The following is a 3,114-nucleotide window of genomic DNA, read 5'->3' on the forward strand; positions in this document are numbered from 1 at the left end:
AAACAGTAAGCTCACGACCAGAATGGAAAGGAACAAACCATTAGAAGGTCGTAGTGTAATTAGGTATTAGTTTATCTTGACTATATAATTACACTAGTACACTCAGAGTGTATTGAGTAGGACCATTTGAGGTCGTTTCTTTTATACTGACTTTATAAAGGAACAAAGACCTCGGTTATTATGGAAGTGTGTGCTCTTAATCCTAATATAATAACAAGCACATATATTTGATATTTATTTCTTTAATTTATCAATGGGTGAGATTTAGTTCGATGAATCAATAAGCCCGATAAATTGGGAAATGATATCACTTATAGTGTGTGTTGTTGATTATAGAAGGAAACTGTGTCCTAGAGATACTAGGTTGATAATGTCCCCAAGAGGAGCTCATAAGGATTGTCATGTTAAACCCTGCAGGTGGACTTAGTCCGACATGACGATAAGGTTGAGTGGTACTATTCTTGGACTTAGACATTAATTAAATGAGTTGTCAGTAACTCACTTAATTAGTGGACATTCGATATCTTAAACACAGGGAGACTAACACACTCATAATAAGAAGGAGCCCAAAATGTAATTTGGGATTGGTGCGGTAGTTCAATGATAGTTCTCTAGTGGAATGAATTATCATTGATAAAATTAAGTTGTGTGTTCGGGCGAACACGGGATGCTTAATTTTATCGGGAGACCAAAACAATTCCTCCTCTCGGTCCCTATCGTAGCCTCTTATTTATAGAGTTCTATACCCACCTATACCCACCTTCTATACCCACCAATAGGGGCCGGCCAAGCTAGCTTGGGAACAAGCTAGGGCCGGCCTAGGTATATTGGGTGGCCGGCCCTAGCTTGAACCCAAACTAGTAGGGCCGGCCAAATTAAATTTTAATTTTATTATTATGTGGAAGATATAATTTAAAGAGAATTAAAAATAAAATATCTCTCTTGTAAAAGATCTACAAAAGATTAAAGAAAGAGATTAGATCTCTTTCCTTATTTGTAGATTGGAGAGATGTATTATTTTTCTTTAAAATTATTCACATGTTGATAAAATTAAAATTATAGAAATTTCCTTTTATCAACCATGAAGAGATTTTAAAGAGAAATTTTATTTTTAAATTTCGGAACAAATTAGGAAGTTTTAATTGTTGATTAAAACTTGTCCAATTTGTTCTCCAATGATGTGGCCGGCCATTGAAGTTTGATTTGAAAATTTTATTTTATTTTTCTAAATTAAATCATGTCAAGGAAATTGAGGAAATTTTATTGTAATTAAATTTCCTAATTTGCCTAGGCCAAGGAATATAAAAGAAGGGGTGAGGGTGCCTTCATGGGATAACCCTTATTATTTCTCTTCCTCTCTTATTCTTTGGTGTGGCCGGCCAACACCCTTCCCTCTCTTCTTCTTGTGGTGGCCGAACCTCTCCCTCTCCCTTGGAGCTCTTGTGGTGGCCGGATACTACTCGGAGAAGAAGAAGAAGAAGAAGAAGGAGAAAAAGCTAGCATCTCTTGGAGCTTGGTTAGTGTTTTGATTTTCTTCCTTGGTGAAGCTTCCTCTTTGTTGGCCGAACCTAGCTAGGAGGAGAAGAAGGTGATTGGTGGTTTCTCGTCTCGGAAGATCGTTGCCCACACAACGTTCGAGGTTAGAAGAGGAATACGGTAGAAGATCAAGAGGTCTTTCTAGAAGGTATAACTAGTAGTTTTTCCTTTTCCGCATCATGCTAGTTATTTATGGAAATAATACCAAATACAAGAGGCTTACGTTCTAGAATTTCGAATATGTTTTTCGAAGTTGTGTTCTTTTGTTTCTTTCTTTTCCTTGTGATTTGATTGTTCTTTTTGGTTAACCTAAAGTTATTTTAGGAAATTAAATATTAGCTTTCTATTAAAGATTTTGTCTAGTCGGTGGTGGTTGCTCCCATATCCAAGAAGGTCATGTGCCTCGCCACGTCAGTACTGGGAACCTTTTATGGAAATTAATATTTAATGGAATTAATAACTTAAGGAGACTTGGGTCGAACGTGTTAAGTTCCGCAGGAGATCCAAGTCAAAACCTAAAAGAACAAATAGATTAAGTTTTGGATCAAACGTGTTAAGTTCCGCAGGCGATCCAAAATTTAATTTAAAAGAACACATGGTAGCTAGGAAAAGGTTCAGACCTTTGTACAAAATTTTTGTATAGTGGAACCTATAGGTTTTCCGAGTAGCAACCAACAAATCGCAAGCAACCCCCTGCAGCCATCCGTGAGCAGGCACCTGCAGTGGCCGGTTGGCCACGAGCAGAACCCTGCGGGGGCTGGGAGCAGGCCCCTGCGGCCAGCCGCGAGCAGGCGCCTGCGACGGCAGAGCTGCCACGAGCAGGCGCCTGGGGCGGCCGACCTGCCGCGAGCAGGCCTCTGCGACGGTTGGTTGGCCGCGAGCAAGCCCTGTGACAATCGCCGTGCGCGTGAAACGAAAGAGACAAGGGAGGAGGTGAGGAGCATACTTGAGTCACCGGTTGCTGATCACCGAGAATGGGAGAGGACATGAGGCTGCTGGATGTGAAGAGGAGATCGCCGAGAAAGTTCGCGGGGAGAGAAGAGGGAGATCGCGTGCCCTAATTTCTAATCGCGGTTACCGACGGAAGATAAATTCCGTTGGTAAGTACTGACAGAATTTATCTTCCGTCAGTAACTACCGACAGAATTTATCTTTCCTCAGTAACTACCAATAGAATTTATATTCCATCGGTAAACTATAACACCGCCCAAACCCGTAAACCCAAAGTCGTATTCCTGACGGAATTATTATTCCGTCGGTAGTTACCGACGACATTCATATTCCGTTGGTAATCTATTAATCGAAACATGTCAATCCCTAAACTCCTAAACCTATTAATCCAAAGGGTCGATTTGCCGACTGAATAACTATTTCAGTCGGGGATTCCAGACTGAATTTATTTTAGTCGGCGATTCCCGACTGATATTGTTATTCAGTTTGTAATTCTCGACTGAAATAGTTATTCAGTCGGGAATCGACTGAAAGAAATTCAGTCAAAAAATACTGATTGAATTAAAATCAGTCGGTAATTACTGACTAAATTATATTCAGTCGAGGATTCCGTCATTATTTGCAAGA

Source organism: Zingiber officinale, chromosome 5B (assembly GCF_018446385.1).
Source record: "Zingiber officinale cultivar Zhangliang chromosome 5B, Zo_v1.1, whole genome shotgun sequence".
Classification (NCBI taxonomy): domain Eukaryota; kingdom Viridiplantae; phylum Streptophyta; class Magnoliopsida; order Zingiberales; family Zingiberaceae; genus Zingiber; species Zingiber officinale.